At 40.0% G+C, this 23,396-nt stretch overlaps 1 non-coding gene across 1 annotated transcript; it reads right to left on the bottom strand.

Annotated features, from left to right (window-relative positions):
- Positions 1 to 17,852: 17,852 nt before the first annotated feature.
- On the bottom strand, positions 17,853 to 17,969 carry LOC136730552 (U5 spliceosomal RNA). Its single transcript, XR_010809346.1, has one exon. It is a non-coding gene; the product is annotated as a U5 spliceosomal RNA (small nuclear RNA).
- Positions 17,970 to 23,396: the final 5,427 nt, after the last annotated feature.

The raw sequence follows: 23,396 nt of genomic DNA, 5'->3' as shown, positions 1-23,396 counted from the left end.
CAAGTAATGATAGGATCTTTCTCTCCACCTAAACGTTAATGAGACTGATATATATATAACGAGAAGTTACCTGACATAAATACTAACCTGCATAGTTATTGAATGTCTGACTAACAATACTAATGAGAGACTCACCTTCGTCTTACTAACCGGTATTGTAGTCAATGTGTTTATAACCTTTTTTGTTTAATGATTTGTGTGTTATCATATGCGATCCCATGGTCTTTGATTTGGTCACGGAAGTGATTTGTCTTTGATTTGTTGATCTAGAGTTGAATTTTAATTAGTTTTTCCCTTTTGTATAATTAGTGTAGTGCTACATTTAGTCTTTGTTTTTGAATAAATTTGACAATTTATATCTTTGGAATTGGTGTCTGCGTCCAATTATTACAGAAATTGAGTTCTACAAGATTCCAGGATTCGTGATAAGGTGATACTATAAATTCACTTCTTTAATTGAATTTTATAAGTGTACCTTACGCTACACCTTTGACCACCACGTCTTCCTCCTCCCACTGCTTGACCTCTATTGTGACCTGGATCACCTGCCGGCTCCATGTTATCGCTGTGTTGTTGAGGTGGATAGCACTCATTTCACTCGATACTCCTACCACAATGTGAAATCAATCATCAATAACCAGTTGGCAGTATTGGAAAAGCAATTACAAGGGCCTGCATACATACAGTAATGTCAAATCTGATGTGGAAGAACAATTCCTTTATCCCTCTGTTCTCCACCAGGGTTGTGCTGTTCGCCTCGATTGGCAAGTTTGCAGTGTGAGGAGTGGATCCATGTCGTCGTTCCTAGGCTTCACAGCTGTGTGGGTGGTCAGGAGCACCTGGTAGGGCCCTGTCCACCTGGGCTGTTGGGAGGACTTTCTCTTGTGTGCTTTGATATACACAGTCACCTTGCTGGAAGGGGTGGTAAACCTGCTGGGATGGTTCAGTCTGGGCGGCTTTCATCTGTGAATGGACAGCTTCGAAAGCACGTGTTAGTCCCATACAAAAAGACAACATAGCATCATCCATCAAGTGGATGTCCATTTCCCTTACAGACAATGGAGGAGTGATGGAGAGTCTCATAAGTCATCCCATAATAATCTCACACGGAGAAAGACCTGTTTTTCTCAATTTGCTGACGATTTCATTGTCATTAGGACTATAGGAAGGGGATCTGGACGTTTGAGTCCTGTTTGTTTGCATATATTAGACAGCTTATTCTTTAATATCCCATTTTGTTTCTCCACTGCTCCAGCTGACTGAGCCTGATGGGGCAGTGAAAATGTTGTTTACCTCGCAGGGCTTTGCATAGTTCCTGCACTATTGTCCCAGTGAAGTGAGTGTTCCTATCACTGGAAATTTCCCTGGAATGCGAAATCTACATATAACATCCCTTAACTGTATTTTTGCTACTTTTACTACTTCAGCCTTCCTACGGGATAGGCTTCAACCCATTTAGAACACCTATATATTATTACAAGTATATATTCATATCCACAACATTTAAGCTTTTGAACACAATCTATTTGCATATTGCAGGATTATGAGCTTGACAAATGTGGCAAGTTCTACAATATTGCTAAGCTGTTACTATAAAACCTGGGGCAAACCAATTTAAAAGACTGATGCACACATCCCCCCTTTGCCCGTGTGGCCAACACCATGCGCCACATGGGCAAACCAGGGAAAGAGTGCCTGTGAGGCAACCAATGCATTAGCAAATGTTTGAGCTCTCTTATGGAAGGTGCAGTGGCCAGTTGCAATTTCCTGGAGCTTTTACAGTGCATCTCAAATTAAATTTCATCCAGCCCCAGGTCATAAAAGTCAAACCCTAGTTACGACATACATAACACATACATTTTGTTGCTTCAAAGAGAATACAAAAGTCAGCAAAACATTCTTTTTTACAAATTCAGTTTGTAAACTGTATTGTACATATATTTGTTGCGTTTTGATTTATAAACATTATACATTGTACAAATCTTAAGTGAAGGGCAATGGACTGATTCTGACTTCATGGCTGTCATTCTATTCATTTGAATAATGTGACATCTCCACTAATAGTACATTATAAATTAAACTATCAATAGAAGAATATGTGCTACTGCGGACGTCATCTGAGCAGTTTCACAATATATTGTAGATTCCTATAATCTGGAAAACCTTTAATTATAGTATTTTAACTTATTTCTCCACTGAGTCAAGCATCACTTCAGCGTAGTGGACCTCAGCATTGGTCTGTTCAAGTTGCTGTGAGGCTGTCTTTAAAGCCGCGCCCTCGGCCTACTGTGTCTCAACAAGAACACCAGCATCTTCTCCATATGGGTCAGACATCGGTTCCTTCAGGACACGATTCATAATATGCATATCTGCCATGTGGAATAAATCAGTCTGAAGACACAATGTGTGGTTCACACAACATCAGAGATCGTCCTTATAAAAGGCATCTCTATCACATTAGTTGACATTCGCACAATCTATAAGGTTTCTAGTAAAGGGACAATTCAAAATAATAATAATCTTGATTCCAATTTATCTCATTTATCAAATTATTTCAGTACAGCACTCAGCTGTCGTCAGCAGCATCATATCTCCTGTGTTTATTGAATCAGCTTTACTTCCTAGTGTAGATACTCTTTTTGTGTGGAGTTGTCAAAGTTTCAAAACAATGTGCTTATCTTTGTCCTTTTATCTAACTTAAATACCTGAGAACATTACAATAACTATTACAGCAGCTCCTTCAACACCATAGTTAATAGTAGTTGGGTAAATGATGGCAGTTATTAATCTTTGTTTCTCAATTCATTTTTTACCAATAAACCATAATTTGAAATTATTTCCATACTCCTATTATTCCTATTTTCATTATTATTAGTTTTATGCGGTTGTCATCTAGTATGTGATGTATTCGTCTGTATCAACATCAATATTATTATCATTATTAATACAAGCAGTGTAAATTACCATTCATTACACTCTTGCTCTGTTTGTAATAAGTTATGAACCCTTACACGTACTTACAGTCTCTGCCTTGTCTCTGCCTTGTCTCTGACTTCTCTCTCTCTCTCTCTCTCTCTCTCTCTCTCATCTCAGGCTGCTTGTCTGCTCAGGCGAACAGGGGGAGCAGAGGAGCACATACGGCCCTTGCCCCCTGCCCCCCTCTTCCTAATTGATAGGGTATTTCTGTTTGTGAAAGGACTATTTCCAAACAGTTTTATAACTTGCCATGACTATGTTTCATTAAATTAGTTATGTTACACCTTTAGTTATACCTGTAGTAACTTCATTATTTTCCCTCATATTCCAGTCAATCACCATCAGAGTCTCTCGTGGCAGTACATTTGTCTCACACAGAACAAACTCTCCTTTCTCAACCGCTTTCAATTTTGGATAACATCGCACTGCATCCCAACAGCTGTTCTTTCTCCTATTCCTAATTTCTTACAAGAAAATGCAAGTTATATTTGATCGATTTGTATTATTACTATTTATATACATTTCACTACATTATTGTAGTTAATGAATGTATTTAATCTTTGGAAAATAAGCCTTTTCATTGATCTCAATAATGATGTCCAGGTACTTCAGGAAAGCACATTTTCAAAAAATGTGTCCAGTCAATGATTTCCCCAACTAAGAACCTGCGTGGGCACTAAGACTGTCCTCCTGCGCGGCTCATGTCTTTATTGTGTCACTTCCTCCTATTGAAGTCCAATCTACACCAGTACAGGTTCAGAAGAACTGTTCCCGAATCCAGATTGAACTGATCAATAGTTAATTTCTTACCTACACATTGTATTTAGGGATCTATTTCTAGGGATTTAAAAACTCTTCATTGTGGAACTCATAGCTTCCAAATGAGCACATCGTTAATTTCCTGGAGTATCTGGTTATCTATTTATCAATATGTAAGAAACCTTCACCGAATGTTTGTGGTTGCCTCGGATTCCTATTTCTAAATTTGGCTCTAATTCCATTTCTAACATGTTACTTTTAACTTCTGTATTCGTAAGACCTATTTAAATAACTTAATTTTGTATTATTATTTCTGTTTGCAATAGCATTCTGTGTACAGTTAAATGCTGACTTTCTTGTAGGTCTGTTATTACAACATATTTAACTGGCGTTTTTTAGCTATCATTCTGTAACTATTTGTGACTTATGACTCTCTTAGTCATATTCTGGACTATACAGTACATGAAAAAGTAAAAATATGGACATTTACCTTGCGCAAACTGAAAACGTACAAACATACAAAGAGACACATATTAATTTATATCCATAGTAAATTCAGATACCATGGTTTTGGTTGGCATGTTATATTGACCTGCAGTGTCTCAAACTACCCTTATTTATTACTTATCTAGTAATTTTCCTTCAGTATCTTGAGGACTGTCATTTATACTGAAAAACATATATATATATTTTTAATTTGTCTTCGGGGCATTCAGATTGAATTATGCCTGTTGTCTTTTCTTTCTTTTCTCTAACAAATGTTTTAAGATAGCTAGCTTTGGTTTCTCATTTCTTAATGCTTTGTATTCCTATTTTGCAAAACCGTTTTTAGGTGCTCAAGTCTATCTGAATCAAAAGTCCCATCTTCTGGAAACCTTAATTTTCTGTCACCTATTGTCCAGTCAAACGCACCGCTTCACTCCATAGTTATCATACATGTACCTTACATGTGTACCTTTAAGTGGCGGGTCGCCCGTCTTACTAGAGCTGTTCCCACACAGTAACACGTTTTCCCATTTTCTATGTATCGTTTTGTACACAACAACCAAGGCGTGCAAGCCCGCAAAATAACAATAAACGACAGGGGAGAAAACATAGCAAAAAACAAGAAAACACAAATAATACTAAATCCTATATAGGAATAACAACAAACATGCTTTTCAATGTTTGCATTTATAGAACTTGTATATAACTTAATGACTTTTCTTCATTTACCATAAACACTATAAACTTCTATAAACTATAAACACGTTATTTTATATTATCACCGGCGTATCAGATATTGAACAATTAATTAGCGCTCCTTTTTTTTTTTTTTTCTAATAGTAGGTCAAACCTACGCTGCAGTTTACAAACACACTTAAGCCTGCGGGAACCCAGACAGGAAAACACAGTCCTGTTCCTTCACAAACAAGAAGACACAGTCAAGTCTATGGTAACCCTAAGAAACCATGCTCCTCGGTTATTGGTGTCAATGGATCTCATTATCCTGAAACTTTCATGATCGAAACATGGAATACTGTTTGTCAGTTTCCATAAAACTATGCATTAAGAGTAATGCAACAGTCACTTATCATTTTGAGCAGCTGTATCAATTGATAGTTAGATCTTTGTAATGAAATGAATAGACAGTGATCTCAGATGTAATGTGTGAATTGCATTTTGAAATGGTAATACTTTGATGTTAAGTTGTGTCATTTTAGTTCAATGAACAAATGATCTGAGGTTGATGTGTATTGTATCCAAGCAATTGTAAAAAAGTGTTAGAGTTTTGAAAAATGTGCATTTTGATCATCGGGTGTGAGTTTAGTGTCTAGAGTTTTGAAAAATGACATCAAGGTTCTGAAATGAGTGCCAAAGTGATTGTAAAAAAGTGTAATATCAGGGGACAGTGGCTATTAGTGATCTGGCCTTCCGTGGCCTCTGTATTAATGTAACAGGTCACATTGTATGTGTACACTGATACTTGATAGTATAATATAGTACAAGTAAAAAACATACATAGGTATCATAGAAGTATTTTGCAGAAATGATTATGGATAGTTATCAAAATGGAGAGGAAATGCTAAATCCAGTCTCCCCAGGCTGAGCTTCTATTGCTGCACCTGCTAAGTGGCTGCTGGCCCCACTATATGGATAGAGCCACACCAAGTACAAGAGTCTCCCTATTGCTATTTATATCTCCCTATCCAGTCTTCTATAGGTGTCAGGGTGGGGTGCCTATTCCCCTGCATGCTTTGAAACCTATAGCACCTGGGACGCACACTTGGGATCCGGTTCCTCTGCCCCTCACATACACATGAGGAATCCCAGGTGCTCAATACGTCATACTGTCTCTTTCATCTCATGTGTAAACTATGGACAAATACATGACTAAACGTGTTAAGTTGCTTTTCCCAGAATGCTTTGCGCCACGATATGCAAATAACGGGGACTATGATTGGCTCCCTGACATTACCCACACTGCGACTGATGCTACCCATTTCACTACCCAACAAAGACCCATAATATGCATGTGTCTGTCTGTCTGTCTGTCAAAGTATGTGTGTCTGTGTCTGTTTGTGTGTGTTTGTGTGCCTGTCTCTGTGTGAAAGTGAGTGTGTCTGTGTCTGTGTCTGTCTGTCTGTGAAAGTGAGTGTGTGAAAGTGTGTGTGAGTGTCTGTCTGTCTGTCTGTCTTTGAAAGTGTGTGTGAGTGTCTGTCTGTCATGTAACTTGCACATCTGTTAGGGCACCATATGCAGAGATGTACACATATTGTTCCTTTTCCATATACACTCACCTAAAGGATTATTAGGAACACCATACTAATACTGTGTTTGACCCCCTTTCGCCTTCAGAACTGCCTTAATTCTACATGGCATTGATTCAACAAGGTGCTGAAAGCATTCTTTAGAAATGTTGGCCCATATTGATAGGATAGCATCTTGCAGTTGATGGAGATTTGTGGGATGCACATCCAGGGCACGAAGCTCCCGTTCCACCTGTAGCGTAAGGTACACTTATAAATTTCAATTAAAGAAGTGAATTAATAGTATCACCTTATCACGAATCCTGGAATCTTGTAGAACTCAATTTCTGTAATAATTGGACGCAGACACCAATTCCAAAGATATAAATTGTCAAATTTATTCAAAACAAAGACAAAATGTAGCACTACACTAATTATACAAAAGGGAAAAACTAATTAAAATTCAACTCTAGATCAACAAATCAAAGACAAATCACTTCCGTGACCAAATCAAAGACCATGGGATCGCATATGATAACACAAATCGTTAAACAAAAGAGGTTATAAACACATTGACTACAATACCAGTTAGTAAGATGAAGGTGAGTCTCTTGTTAGTATTATTAGTCAGACATTAAATAACTACGCAGGTTAGTATTTATGTCAGGTAACTTCTCGTTATATATATATCAGTCTCATTAACGTTTAGGTACAGAGAAAGATCCTATCATTACTTGTTACCACAATTTCCCTTAACTGATTATTATTCAATGATTAAGGATAGGCAGGGCCACCAATAATCTAATGTCTATTAACTTGTGTCAATTTCAGACTAAACAGTTAAACAGGAATGAGAAGATATTTCTCGGCGTTGACAGATTTTATTTCTAAAATTATCAACAAAACAGTTTAATGCAACACACATTTATATTTAAGAAAACTAAATGATATTACACATTCTAGAGTTATGAATCACAGATTAACATTTCTAATTGATTTCTCAAATGTCATGAATCATGAACTCCAAACTGTTAAACTTATCTGAACTTCGTCGCAGAGAGGCCTCTCTGCCTTCGGGCTCAGATAACAGCACACGGCACGAGGTCCGTGTGGTTTGGAACAAAGGCAGTCCGGTTCGGCTTTGTCCAAGAACTTCCACTCAGTCGATGCACCTGGAAGTTGGGGTTTCGCGAAAGTAGAGTCGTTTCCAAACAGATTTTCCACTGGTTTGAAGGCTCCAAGGTTGTGCACAAAATCTTCTTTGTAAGCAGGTTTCCACCGTAGTTACTTGAAGACAAAGTCTTTGAGGAAAGCAGGGCCCTGTTTGTTCCAAGGGTCAAGTTTCTTAAAACTCAAATAGCTATTTAAATGACTGACACTTTCGTATTCAGTCGACTTAGTCATTTGTCCAGCTGTAAAACTCCACTGATCAGGTGGGCACAGGCGGGCAGCGCAGTCTGTAAAGTTCTTTATTTAATAAAGTCCTTTAAAAGAATTCTTTGTACGGCTCAATCTCCTTCTCCCAGTTTAACTCTTCTGTTGCCGGCAAAGACTTGGTTGGTTTCTGGTTCCGGTTCGGGCAACAGAGCTACAGGTTGAGCTGTGGCAGCGAGTTACTGGTTCAGGTGAGAGAGAGAGAGAAAGAAAGGCCGTGTTTGTCCTTTATAGTCTGTCAGATCAGTAGGTGATTGGTTCCTGAGTTCTTGAGATTGGATTTCGGTTTCAGCCCCCAGTGTCCTATTGGAGGGGGGTTTGATTTATGACTGATGTCAATCCATGCCATCTTTTGGAAATGCCGGTTGGCCTGGGTTCGTAGCTCTATGTCGGGATTTCGGCTCTCATCCACTTCAAAGAGTTTTTATCACCTACAGGCCCCTTTCTCCAGACATCTCATAGCAGAATAACAAACTATTTGGCCTCTTCTCGGTGCCATCCTCCCCAAAACTGTCACTTTGATGCAAACCAGTTCCAAGCTGATGAGCTAAGGAAATCTGATAACTTTGGGGGGAGAGGTCTTCTTTAGATCCGTGCTTCAGCTCAGAGCCCAAATACTCTTATCCAAATACACCCAACATAACGCTACATACCCCCTTTCTTGAATGGGACTGAGGTCGACTAGGACGTTATCCCCTTCAAGACAAAATAAGACGTTAAGCATTTATCTCAAAGTTATGTAACAGAATTCAACAGTGGACTTCACCATTCATGACCCCGAGAAATCAAAGAAAACAAACTAATAGTTCATTATTTAAGCAGAATGTATTCCAATCAAATTGACAATCCTATACTAGCACATATACAGGTTACATATTATAACACTAGTACATTAAAACAAGAAAACAATTGGTATTACTCAGTATTGAGTATGGTTACTGACGGTAACCAATAGGTGGAAGTTGATTAACAGAGGGAGGTGACTGGGAATTCAGGTGTTATTCAGGCACCTGACCTTCACTATGTCTATAATAGTTGGTAGGGACCTGGGTTCGAATGGTTGGCTTACATGGTAAGCCGGTGCCCCCTTTAGGGACATGCACAAAAAATGGTCTCATTGGGAAGTTGTACCTTGGTGGCTGTATCATATCTGTCATTCAATTCCACCGGCTTTGGTGATTCAACTTGAGCCCACAACCTGTTCAATAGATCCTGACCAATGATCAACTTCTCTGTTTCAAATTTGGAAATATAAACTGGATGAACCAACTTAATCTTCCCAAAGGTGAACTCTAACAATGCCTTTTGAGTGAGCTGTGCCTTAGTCTCTGTGTAACTTGTAATGTTCACACTACAAGCTTCCACTTTCAGTTGTTGGTCTGAGGTTTCCATAATTTGTTTCAGGTTGCCCATTGTGGTGGCAGACATTAAACAAATTTCAGCCCCAGTGTCCAACAAGGCTCCTCACTCCCACACATTCTCAATGGTCACTTCTATGTAAACTTGCTTGGCTCTGCCTCTCTGTGTCAGATCACCCAGTAACATCACCAAAGGTTCAGCTTGCCTGCAGGCAACTTCCCCCACTGGGAGGTCCCAGTGGGCTGATGTGTCAGAGAAACCCCCCTGCTGTTCCTCACATCCAATCAAAAACACAGAGGCGGGGACAGGGGGTGGTTCCAGAGCTAGTCATTCCTTAGGTGGCGAGTCCGGCCCTTTACCCTGGCTACTAACTTCCAGTTTGGGAAGAGGGGGCAAAGGGAGCAGAGCTAAGCGTAGCAGTAGCTCAGAAACTGCAACATTGCTCAGAGACTGAGTTAACCCACCTAGGCTAGGAGCAGATTTCTTTTTTTTATTGTAAGCCTGGGTGTCTTGGATTCCATCCTTGGGAGGTTCTTTCCTTCTTTGAATCTCTGTCCCCTCTAACTCCAGTGGAGAAATAGGGCTCTCAGAGCGCCTTGCCAGTACTTGGGTGCTTGAATCTTTACGATCAGAAGTGCTATTGTACTTGCTTTCACAAGCTTTCTGTGCCATTTTTTCGAATTTCAGCTATGTTCATATACATTGCGTCTGCATGTAATATGATCATTTCCTTAATCGTTGGGAACAAATTAGCAACAAACAACCCTTTAAAGCTCACCTCTTCCTCGGCCCCGGGTCGATCTTGACCCGCAAAATAGGTTTTCCTAAGCTTTTCATAGTAATCACGGGGGGACTCATGCTTACCCTGTTTGATCTGGTGTGCGGCAGTCACTGCTGCCACTGGATCAATCAACCTGGAATAGTCCCTAACTAATGCTCTGCACAAGCGTTGAAACCTATCGCAGACCATGGACCCTTGCCTCTCCATCCAAGAATGGACTTGGCGAGAGGTAGTTTTGCGGATTAGGAGAACCTTTTCCTTCTCCGTAGCCTCAGGATAGAAACTCAAAGCATACTTAATGTCCTTAATATACGCTTCCACATTTCCTTCCTTGTCTGCTGGGTTAAAGGTTTCACAATCTTTAGCCAGTTCTCTCAACTGGCGCATGTTAACCTTTCGGTCTGGACTCTCGGGAGAGGAAGTTCGTCTGTGCGACGAGCTTCTTACCCTGGGTGGAGAAAGACTACAGGGAGGGGTACGATCAGGACGAGGCAACCCGGGGCCTAAATGTGGAGACGGTGTGCGACTCCGTGCATTGGCCGGTTCCGGCTGTTCCTTTATGCTGTCAGGTGTCAGCTTTGCAGCCCACCAAGAGGCAGCTTTCAGGGCCCCTATTTGTTGCTTGAGACGCTCATTTTCAACTTCAGTTGATTTGAGTTCTCCCCTAAGCACCTGATTTACTCTCCTCATTTCTTCACTGTCCCTTTTTAAATGTATGACCTCGCCTTCGAGTATCTCCATTTTTACAGTGCCCAAATCTTTCTCCCTGACTGTTTTGCAAAGACGCATTTCCAAAACATCCCGGTCCTTCAAAACTATCCTTTCATTTTCAACCGCTTTACATCTGTCATTTTGCAGACCTTTTACTTGGATCAGAGTTGTTTCCAATTCAACTTGACATTGTCTTAAATCATTTCCTAATTGCTCTCTCTGTTCAATTAAGTCCTCTTTTTCAGCATTCAACACAATGACTTGTTTTCCACAAGTATCTAGCTTTCCTTCAAATTCTAAAACCATTCCATGCCGTTTGGCTCTTTCTTCTTTCGCTTTAGCATACTTTTCTCCTAGCTTTTTCAGTTTTTCAAACTTGCTTATGATCCAGTTCACTACCCTTGAGCTCGCAAGCGCTAAGCTAGCCATAACTTTCATCACCTCTATCGACTCTTTTTCGAGTTGCGTCGTAGTGTTGTTTACCAACTGAGTTCGACGCGACTCTACTTCAAAGTCCAAACTGCCTAGGCGTCCAAGGAATTCAGGAATCTCTGTTCCTGGTACCTTAACAATCAATGCTTCACATGGGGACATTTGGGTAATCATTGTTTTGGCTATTCAGTAACAACCCAACAGAACAGTACTCGATTAATCACCTAATGACTCTAATGCCAACGCTTAGGATATCAACAATTTATCACAAGTAACTAAAACAGACTTAATCTTTTGTGACTTTGGATTTATGACTGATGTCAATCCATGCCATCTTTTGGAAATGCCGGTTGGCCTGGGTTCGTAGCTCTATGTCGGGATTTCGGCTCTCATCCACTTCAAAGAGTTTTTATCACCCACAGGCCCCTTTCTCCAGACATCTCATAGCAGAATAACAAACTATTTGGCCTCTTCTCGGTGCCATCCTCCCCAAAACTGTCACTTTGATGCAAACCAGTTCCAAGCTGATGAGCTAAGGAAATCTGATAACTTTGGGGGGGAGAGGTCTTCTTTAGATCCGTGCTTCAGCTCAGAGCCCAAATACTCTTATCCAAATACACCCAACATAACGTTACACACCACATCCCAAAGATGCTCTATTGGGTTGAGATCTGGTGACTGTGGGGGCCAGTTTAGTACAGTGAACTCATTGTCATGTTCAAGAAACCAATTTGAAATGATTCGACCTTTGTGACATGGTGCATTATCCTGCTGGAAGTAGCCATCAGAGGATGGGTACATGGTGGTCATAAAGGGATGGACATGGTCAGAAACAACGGGCCGTGGCATTTAAACGATGCCCAATTGGCACTAAGGGGCCTAAAGTGTGCCAAGAAAACATCCCCCACACCATTACACCACCACCACCAGCCTGCACAGTGGTAACAAGGCATGATGGATCCATGTTCTCATTCTGTATACACCAAATTCTGACTCTGAAATCGAGACTCATCAGACCAGGCAACATTTTTCCAGTCTTCAACTGTCCAATTTTGGTGAGCTTGTGCAAATTGTAGCCTCTTTTTCCTATTTGTAGTGGAGATGAGTGGTACCCAATGGGGTCTTCTGCTGTTGTAGCCCATCCGCCTCAAGGTTGTACGTGTTGTGGCATCACAAATGCCTTGCTGCATACCTCGGTTGTAGCGAGTGGTTATTTCAGTCAAAGTTGCTCTTCTATCAGCTTGAATCGAGTCGGCCCATTCTCCTCTGAGCTCTAGCATCAACAAGGCATTTTCGCCCACAGGACTGCCGCATACTGGATGTTTTTCCCTTTTCACACCATTCTTTGTAAACCCTAGAAATGGTTGTGCGTGAAAATCCCAGTAATTGAGCAGATTGTGAAATACTCAGACCGGCCCATCTGGCACCAACAACCATGCCACGCTCAAAATTGCTTAAATCACCTTTCATTCCCATTCAGACATTCAGTTTGGAGTTCAGGAGATTGTCTTGACCAGGACCACACCCCTAAATGCATTGAAGCAACTGCCATGTGATTGGTTGGTTAGATAATTGCATTAATGAGAAATTGAACAGGTGTTCCTAATAATCCTTTAGGTGAGTGTATATGTATGTATGTATGTATGCATGTCCAATTGCTTTGACAATTCAAATGCACTGAATTGAGAGAGAGAGAGAGAGAGAGAGTTGTAGTCCAGACCACTGCAAAATTCCTGCTGAAGTGATCTGGATCACCACACAATGGCCCAAGGACCACTGCAAACTTGGATTTCAATGTATTTGTGTAATCTGTGTTGCAATAGCACCTACCATGTTCCTTTGTGGTGATCTGGTTAATTCTGATCTGGGAAAACCACAATCCTGCAGGTTTAATAAGTCTCTCTACACATCAGTCCCTGAGTACCTTCAACCAATGGTCATTTTGACCAATTAAGCCCAAGATTTGAGTCAATTAAGTTGTCAAGGACTACCCAGTGAAGACGTGAACTCACGACTAGGTCACACTGTGAGCTCACCAGAGCAGACATTACACTGAGCTCACTGTGAGCTCACTTAGCGCTTTTCCAGCGACATGGTGACGGTGCTGGAGCCGGAGCCGCTGCCCTTAGCCGGTGGCTAACCCACCTCTATGTTACAAATGTTCCCTAAACACTTATTTTGCAAGATCAATAAAAATCCTTTAGGAAATTTAAACTTTTACTGACACACATAGTTAATAGCAATGTATTATAACTTCACCAAAAATAATAATCTGTATATCTTTAATTGTTTAGACGTTATTAAGATATAATGCATCTTTCACATAGGGAACATTTGTAACATGTTAGGAAAAACAAACAAATGATTTGAAAATATTCATAATTACAGCATACAATTTGTCAGGCTTCATAAGAATGGTATTTATAACATACTCTGTAAAAATCAAGCAAATAGCATTTGTGGTTCACGAGAAAATATATATATATATATATAATCAAAGCTATCAGACTATAGCAGCCGGTGTATGAAGACACATACGATTATACAGCATTATTTGGCAGCTTCGCAAGACCTAATTTTAAACGTTGTTGGTAAGTTAGATAATTAGTGGGGACCCTCTATTTGCAGTTCTTCCCCTCCATAATTGCTAAAATAAAGTTTTACTGACATTTTATTGACCCTACCACTGCATAGGGCACATCTGTAACATGAACGCTACTGAATGGCACATACATTGAAAACTACGGAGAACTGAGACAAATCCACTTTACACTTCATAAATAATCTTAAAACGTTTCCAACCAAGGCAACACCCACTTGAAATACGTTCATTCTCATTTTTGGTAAACAAAAAGAGAGATTGTTACATATGTTCCCTATGATGCATCTACAGAGAGAGAGAGACAGACAGACACTAACTCTCTCTCTCTCTCTCTCTCTCTCTCTCTCTCTCTCAGCTGGGAGTGTGTGGGAGGGGTCTGCAGTGAGCGGGAGTGCTGCTGAGAGCTCTGTCCTTTGGCTGCGTTTTTTTGTTGCTTTACTTTTTTCAGTTTGTTTATTTTGTCTTCTGTTTTCAGTGCTTTTCTTATTGTGGGGGAACAGGGGAGGGGAGGGGGGAGTACCGGTAGTTCTTCCCGGGTCGGGGGGTCGGACCCCCTGAATGCGTCTTTTGAAAAACTGACCCGACGCCATGGAGTCAAGATCGCTCCGGTGCAGTTCTGCCCCCTAGAGCAGTGTGTGTTAGCGGTTGGGGAGGTAGCAGGGTGTGAAAATATCAAGTCTGCTGCCATTGTTATCTTCTTAAAAACCACTGATCTGCTCAATCAGCTAGTGGCTAATGGCACAGTGTTAGACGACACTTTCACCCCGGTGTTGCCGCTCGCTGCTCCTGCCCGGAAGGTAACGCTGTCTAACGTCCCTCCGTTCATCCGCACCGGCTCGGGCAGCTGATGTCCGGCATTAAGAGGGTCCCGCTGGGCTGCAAAGCCCCGCAACTGAAACACGTCGTGTCCTTCCGAAGGCAGCTGTATATGATCCTCAATAACATCAATGAGGATCTTAATGTCTCCGAAGTTGGATCTCTCTTGCTGCCACCACCACGAAGATTGCTCTTTAGTAATGTTGGAAAGTCAAAGACAGCAACCGTCAGGGTTCTTGCATATGACGTATTCGTGCTGCACCTCTCTGCAAGGATCCAGGACAGTTTGTCAATGTAAACTCCAGTGCCTGGGAATATTTCCACCTAAAAGACAATGGTAAATAAAAAACAAGTTTATCCCCAAACTATTCTTATATTATGTTAAGTGGAATACATTATCAGTAAGGCTGTGATTTTGTTACAGAAATGTGTTATTAAAGACCACAGTATGTCTCAATTCTAAGTTTATTAATTTACAGACATAATAAAGTCAGTGAATCTGTGACACCCATAATTCAATTACATTCTTATTATCAACTATAACTATGAATATAACTGATAATGTAGCATCATTAGATTGTTTACAACCAATATTTGTTTTCAATATATATATTTTTACCTTGTCTTTGTAATATTGTAGACCAAGAGTGTTATACCTGTTTTGGTGATTCTTTGTCAGATTCAGAACAATTTGCTGTGGGGCTGTCAGAACCACTTGATGGTGACACACTTTTGTCTTCATTGCTGATAAATGTGGCTTTTGTTACAATTTTTTTCAGATTGTCCAAAAGGTCTGGAATCTCTGGAGAAAAAAACCTTAGTATTAAATGATAATCATTTCTAGTAATATATTTAATACAAAGTGAAAACAAAACCATCAATGCCTGCAATTATACTTGAGAGACTTGCTCTATGTTATTGGCAAACTGACCTTTTTGTGGGTCATTAACATTAGCTACGAAAAAAATAAAAGAGATAAAATACAAGAATTACCAGGTCTAATGTAATGCATATAGTCATTAATGTAGGATTATGAAGTTATGTTGAAAAACTTTATTTAATAATCAGTATTATTAAACTATTAGACAGTGCACATTAAGAGTCTGTATTGTGGTTCTAGATTACTTCAGTATGATCAACTATAATACATTACTCTGGAATCTAAATTACTGAAGAATAACATTTATCAAGGTAAGGAATTATTTGCTATAAATAAAAAAACTTACCATCAACCATACGGTTTCGAAGACATTGGTTTTCATTTTTAAGTCTTGTGTTTTCCTTTTCGAGCTGCTTAACGTTTTGCTGTAGCTCAACTTCACTGGACTCTTTAAATGTCTGTAGAATATGACGGGATCTAATTCTTGATGCTCCATCGGTTTTCTTTCTTATTTTGTGCTGTATTCAGAGAGAAAAAGAGTTTAAAATGAATATATATATATATATATATATATGAAAATGATTTAAAAAAAAACAATCCTGCAATACATTTATTTAATATTTGCAGTAATTATCTCACCGGTAACTGTGGTTCATCAAGGTCACTATCATCTGAAATTTGAAGTTTTTTGTTTGGTTTAGGTACTCTCTTCATTTTAGGACAGGGCATTTTTGTTAGGTCATTAAGTTTTCTTCTTAGTTCGCCTTCTTTTCCTAAAATAAAAATAAAATAAATAAAACCCTGCATTATGTCCACAGATATTTGGGGATTATATTTATTTGTCATAAAAATACTGTGCTTTGACCATACAAATTAAGATGAACAGCCAACACTGAATCAAAACTGAAGTTAAATTATATCTGGTTTAATTTATTTTGTGATTTGGGGGATTTTATTGTAAAGCACAACACACAATAAATCGTTCTTACAAATGCCAGTCAAGTATGACGAGTTTTAGCGCCCTCACCACCATCTACCATGTTATAAGAGTATGTTAGAAGTACAACACATTAATAACTTAAACATTCATTTCAAATATACTGTGATTGTATATATCAAATAGCATGTAAAGACTTTAATGTTTTTTTTTTTTTAAATAAACATTGTTACCAGTCATAATGATCTGCGCTTCATGGACAGGCCATCCACCTTTTGGAGGTTTGTTCGTGTCTCTCCACTCTGCTCTGAAGTTTCGAGTCGTCTCTTCGTCATCATCAGCAATGCTGAATAAATCAAAATTGCGAAAGCAAGCAGTGGGAATCACGCTGTAAGAGTCTTTGTCGACCCCGCTTTCCCACTTCACCAACGCGTGCATCACCGCCATACTACCTTCACCTTCTCGTCCGTTTTTTCTGCGCCTTTTTCCCCCAACAAGTCACGGCACAAAAAACAGTCCCGCTCTGCATTCTGGTACTTGGCGTTCTTAATAACACCAACAGGGTGTAATCGCATAGACCATTCGAGTATAAAGTACTACATATCCCATCAGTTACAGTTTTTTTTCATCTTCTGAAACTGCAATTTAGCACTTTCAACTGTTTCTTAGTGATTCCTAGAATTACTAACCGGTATTGTAGTCAATGTGTTTATAACCTTTTTTGTTTAACGATTTGTGTGTTATCCTATGTGATCCCATGGTCTTTGATTTGGTCACGGAAGTGATTTGTCTTTGATTTGTTGATCTAGAGTTGAATTTTAATTAGTTTTTCCCTTTTGTATAATTAGTGTAGTGCTAAATTTAGTCTTTGTTTTTAAATAAATTTGACAATTTATTTCTTTGGAATTGGTGTCTGCGTCCAATGATTACAGAAATTGAGTTCTACAAGACTCCAGGATTCGTGATAAGGTGATACTATGAATTCACTTCTTTAATTGAAATTTAAAAGTGTACCTTACGCTACATATATATATATATATGTATGTATGTATGTCCAATTGCTTTGACAATACAAATGAATAGAATTGAGAGGGAGAGAGAGAGAGAGAGACAGACAGACAGACTGACAAACAGAAAAACAGACAGACATAGACACACACACACACACACACACAGAGCCAGCCAGCCAGCCAGCTCAGCGATGACATCACGAGCCTCTCTCAGCTGACTGCTATGACATCACAGAGCACGTACATTCCGTTGCTTGCCGTCTGTCAACCACTCAGTCACTGCCAGCCAGACTGGCTGGCTGTCTGGATGGGGGGGCTGCTTGCTGCTGCTGCGTATCTTAGCAAGCTAATTTGCCTGACCGGCCTTCCTACTCCTATGCCCAAATGCCCACCTAAGCCCGATCTGCTGTTCACCTGGATCACAGCTCCGCCCCAACAAGGCCGATCCTCCCAAAAATGGTACAAACTCACCCACGATCCCCTCCACGGAAAGCTTTAGCAAAAGGCAAAAGCGTTATACGTAATGAAGAGGAACCCGAGTCCAAGACGCATCCGACCAGCCATACATATTTGTGTGTATTAAAGATCACATTTTCTTACATTTAGTTTTTCTGTACTTTATTACATCTTATTGTGATTTATAAATGTATTGTTTCTTTTCCATATGTATGTATGTATGTATGTGTGTGTGTGTGTGTGCCTGTCTCTGTGTGAAAGTGAGTGTGTGTGTGTGTGTGTATGTCTGTCTGTGAAAGTGTGTGTGTGTGGGTGTGAGTGTCTGTCTGTCTGTCTGTCATGTAACTCGCACATCTGTGTGGGCACCATTTTTGCAGAAGAGATGTACACATTTTGGAGCAACATATGCTGCCATCCAGACATCATCTTTTCCAGTGACGTCCCTGCATTTTCAAAAAGATCACATTTTATTACATTTTGTTTATCTGTACTTTATTACATCTTATTGCGATTTATACTTGTAATGTTTCTTTTCCATATATATGTATGTACAGTGGGGGAAAAAAGTATTTGATCCCCTGCTGATTTTGTACGTTTGCCCACTGACAAAGAAATGATCAGTCTATAATTTTAATGGTAGGTGTATTTTAACAGTGAGAGACAGAATAACAGCCACAAAATCCAGAAAAATGCATTTCAAAAAAGTTATAAATTGATTTGCATGTTAATGAGGGAAATAAGTATTTGACCCATTTTCAATGCCCTGGCTTAGGGAAGGAGGTTCTCACCCATGATTTGACGGTACATGGCCCCGTCCATCGTCCCTTTGATGCGGTGTAGTTGTCCTGTCCCCTTAGCAGAAAAACAGCCCCAAAGCATAATGTTTCCACCTCCTTGTTTGATGGTGGGAATGGTGTTCTTGGGGTCATTCCTCCTCCTCCAAACACGGCGAGTTGAGTTGATGGCAAGGAGCTTGATTTTGGTCTCATCTGAGACCACTTTCACCCAGTTCTCCTCTGAATCATTCAGATGTTCATTGGCAAACTTCAGACGGGCCTGTACATGTGCTTTCTTGAGCAGGGGGACCTTGCGGGCGCTGCAGGATTTCAGTCCTTCATGGCGTAGTGTGTTACCAATTGTTTTCTTGGTGACTATGGTCCCAGCTACCTTGAGATCATTAACAAGATCCTCCCATGTAGTTCTGGGCTGAATCCTCACCGTTCTCATGATCATTGAAACTCCACGAGGTGAGATCTTGCATGGAGCCCCAGACTGAGGGAGACTGACAGTTATTTTGTGTTTCTTCCATTTGCGAATAATCGCACCAACTGTTGTCACCTTCTCACCAAGCTGCTTAGTGATGGTCTTGTAGCCCATTCCAGCCTTGTGTAGGTCTACAATCTTGTCCCTGACATCCTTGGACAGCTCTTTGGTCTTGGCCATGGTGGAGAGTTTGGAATCTGATTGATTGATTGCTTCTGTGGACAGGTGTCTTTTATACAGGTAACGAGCTGAGATTAGGAGCACTCCCTTTAAGAGAGTGCACCTAATCTCAGCTCGTTACCTGTATGAAAGACACCTGGGAGCCAGAAATCTTGCTGATTGATAGGGGATCAAATACTTATTTCCCTCATTATCATGCAAATCAATTTATAACTTTTTTGAAATGCGTTTTTCTGGATTTTTTGGCTGTTATTCTGTCTCTCACTGTTAAAATACACCTACCATTAAAATTATAGACTGATCATTTCTTTGTGAGTGGGCAAACGCACAAAATCAGCAGGGGATCAAATACTTTTTTCCCTCACTGTATGTATGTATGTATGTATGTATGTAAGTGTGTGTGTGTCTGTCTCTGTGTGAAAGTGTGTGTGTGTGTGTGTGTGTCTGTGAAAGTGTGTGTGTGTGTGCGTGTGTCTGTCTGTGAAAGTGTGTGTGTGTGTGTGGGTGTGACAGTGTGTATGAGTGTCTGTCTGTCATGTAACTCGCACATCTGTGAGGGCACCATTTTTGCAGAAAGAGATGTACACATTTTGGAGCAACATATGCTGCCATCCAGACATCATCTTTTCCAGGGACGTCCCTGCATTTTTCAGCAGGATAACGCCAAACCACATTCTGCCCAGATTACAAGCGCATGGTTGCGTAGGCAGAGAGTGCGGGTGCTAGCATGGCCTGCCTGCAGTCCTGACCTGTCTCCGAATTGAGAATGTGTGGCGCACTATGAAGTGCAAATTAAGACAACGAAGGCCCTGTGCAGTTGCGCAGCTGAGGAAATGCATAATGGATGAATGGGGGGAAATCCCACTTGCTAAACTTAACCAAGTGGTGTCTTCAGTGCCCAAGTGCTTAATAAGTGTTATTAAAAGAAAAGGTGATGTTACATAGTGGTAAACAGTCGACTGTCCCAACTTTCTTGGTTTCTTTTCACTGCTAATGAGATGCTGTAGAGTGAGTTAGTTATATTGCTTTCAGGAGCTCTAATCGTATTGATGAGTTCATGAAGCATTTGTAATTGAATTTCAAAAAGAAATCCTTGCTGTCTGGCCTGTGTGTATGAGATGTACTCTGTCAATCTTTGGCTAACAACTGAAACATTGGTAGAACAGAAATGGCAACATAAAAAAGAAAAGTACATTTTAAAAGAGCACATTAAATAGGATGAATATACAGTTTTTTACAATCACTTTGTCACTAATTTCAGAACCTTGATGTCATTTTTCAAAACTAGACACAAAACTCAAAACGGTCATCACTTGTAACACTGCACAATACAATGTTTTGAACATTGGACAGCCTTTCATATCTTTAAAGAAACCTTGCACTTGCAGACTTGTTGGTTCAAATAACTCATTTATCATGAAATACCATAGTAACATAGTAACACAGAAGATACCGATAGTTTCACTGTGTAGTTGTTCGTACAATCATTAAATATTGTAGTACAAAATATGTGATACATGTTTCATTATGGTACTACACATAAATACATCACTGTAAAAGGACTAGTAGAGAGAATACTACAGACACAGTGGAATCATTGAACAAAATCTGAAATGTATTGATGCAATACAATCAAATCACACCATAGGTTTCTTTGAATCCATGCAACAATAATTAGCTACAAAAAAGAACAAAACTACAGTAAAATGTCAACAGCAGTGTTCCTCACCTGGCTTAGTGTAAAAAGCAAAACAAAGGATTGATTACTGTACTTCTAAATTTCCATCAGCCCTGTGTTCAGGTTCAGGTTCTCACAACCATTTTTCACAAGAGGCATCTTGAAACTGAACATACCTGAACATACTCAGTCATCAGCTGCTTCACTCTGTCTGCATTTCTTTCAAAAGGCACACTATACTCTGTGCTACACATTGGTATGCAGTATACAGTCATTTGACAATTGAGAGTAGCCTAATGTTTAGTGCATGCTGAAGACTTGCCGCTTCTCAGTACGGAAATTTCTGATGATTGAGGCCACAGTTGATCCTGAGTTGATTCTGAGGTTTGATTGAATCATTGTAGCTGCCTCAGTCATGGTCATGCCATGATTTACAACATGCTCTACAACTATTTCTCGGATTTCACTGGACACTATTTGCTGTTGCTGCCGCTGTCTGGTCCGTGGCCTTGTCCTCTACCACGTTCCCCCAACACCTCTCAAATGAGGCCCATGGCTGCCTCTCTGGTGAGGCCTAAGCCCTCCTCTATGACGAGGCCCACGACCACCTCTCAGAAGGGGTGCATGTCCCCTTCCATTCCTTTGACCACCACGTCTTCCTCCTCCCACTGCTTGACCTCTATTGTGACCTGGATGACTTGCCGGCTCCATGTTATCACTGTGTTGCTGGGGTGGATAGCACTCATTTCACTCGATACTCGTACCACAATGTGAAATCAATCATCAATAACCAGTTGGCAGTATTGGAAAAGCAATTACAAGGGCCTGCATACATACAGTAATGTCAAATCTGATGTGGAAGAACAATCATCTTCAACCAGGTTGGAGCGTTAGTTGCAATGCCTTTAATACACGCAGCGTGGAGAGGAACAGTGACTCAAGTAGATCCCAAAGTCGCTCTGCCTTCATTTTAACAGTCAGAGCTTTTATACACAAAAATCAAAGAGCTGGTTATAATCAGAAAGTCATTACTATGTTATCTTAAAAGTTAGCTAAGCAGAATTTATATCATTATAGGACAGAGTTCATAGATCAACACATGGATTAGGGAGCAGGCACTTCAATCATACTGTTTGACATTGTCTCCAAGATTCTCATCGTAAATAACAAACAGAAATCAAACTACCTTCTGGCCTGACCTTCTAGCTTGACCTTATCTTTCTTAAGTATACAAGAGAGAAAAACAGGTATTAGAGAAAGAATTTCTAACTTTCCTTCCACACTGAAAACATGGTGTGGAAAAGTGCTACATGATGATGAATGATGATGAAATATTACATCCATAGATAATGTAGTCCAACTGGTTCATGCTCCTCGGTTATTGGTGTCAATGGATCTCATTATCCTGAAACTTTCATGATCGAAACATGGAATATTGTTTGTCAGTTTCCATAAAATTATGCATTAAGAGTAATGCAACAGTCACTTATCATTTTGAGCAGCTGTATCAATTGATAGTTAGATCTTTGTAATGAAATGAATAGACAGTGATCTCAGATGTAATGTGTGAATTGCATTTTGAAATGGTAATACTTTGATGTAAGTTGTGTCATTTTAGTTCAATGAACAAATGATCTGAGGTTGATGTGTATTGTATCCAAGCAATTGTAAAAAAGTGTTAGAATTTTGAAAAATGTGCATTTTGATCATCGGGTGTGAGTTTAGTGTCTAGAGTTTTGAAAAATGACATCAAGGTTCTGAAATGAGTGCCAAAGTGATTGTAAAAAAGTGTAATATCAGGGGACAGTGGCTATTAGAGATCTGGCCTCTGTATTAATGTAACAGGTCACATTGTATGTGTACACTGATACTTGATAGTATAATATAGTACAAGTAAAAAACATACATAGGTATCATAGAAGTATTTTGCAGAAATGATTATGGATAGTTATCAAAATGGAGAGGAAATGCTAAATCCAGTCTCCCCAGGCTGAGCTTCTATTGCTGCACCTGCTAAGTGGCTGCTGGCCCCACTATATGGATAGAGCCACACCAAGTACAAGAGTCTCCCCATTGCTATTTATATCTCCCTATCCAGTCTTCTATAGGTGTCAGGGTGGGGTGCCTATTCCCCTGCATGCTTTGAAACCTATAGCACCTGGGACGCACACTTGGGATCCGGTTCCTCTGCCCCTCACATACACATGAGGAATCCTAGGTGCTCAACACGTCATACTGTCTCTTTCATCTCATGTGTAAACTATGGACAAATACATGACTAAACGTGTTTAGTTGCTTTTCCCACGATATGCAAATAACGGGGACTATGATTGGCTCCCTGACATTACCCACACTGCGACTGATGCTACCCATTTCACTACCCAACAAAGACC

This window comes from Amia ocellicauda, unplaced genomic scaffold (assembly GCF_036373705.1).
Source record: "Amia ocellicauda isolate fAmiCal2 unplaced genomic scaffold, fAmiCal2.hap1 HAP1_SCAFFOLD_32, whole genome shotgun sequence".
In the NCBI taxonomy this organism is placed as follows: Eukaryota; Metazoa; Chordata; class Actinopteri; order Amiiformes; family Amiidae; genus Amia; species Amia ocellicauda.
Note: the sequence above shows the minus strand (reverse complement) of the source record. Positions and strands in the feature narration are given on the sequence as shown.